The following is a 218-nucleotide window of genomic DNA, read 5'->3' on the forward strand; positions in this document are numbered from 1 at the left end:
TTCTTTTATACTAAAAAGCTACCGGGATATTCACATTTTGTTTAGGGTAACTTTGTTTAGGAAAGAGTTTGTTGTTGAGGTGTCATTGGGTAAATTAGCAGCAGCAATAACTGTATTGAGGTTAAGGCAACCGTCACTCGAACTTTTTAGTTTTACATGTCTCTAATAGTTTCCATGTAAAACACTCATTTTACATTAAATTTATACAAATTTCGGTT

The sequence above is a fragment of the Rhagoletis zephyria genome, unplaced genomic scaffold, assembly GCF_001687245.7.
Source record: "Rhagoletis zephyria isolate East Lansing unplaced genomic scaffold, Rhagoletis_zephyria_1.1 Rzeph_scaffold_19192, whole genome shotgun sequence".
Classification (NCBI taxonomy): domain Eukaryota; kingdom Metazoa; phylum Arthropoda; class Insecta; order Diptera; family Tephritidae; genus Rhagoletis; species Rhagoletis zephyria.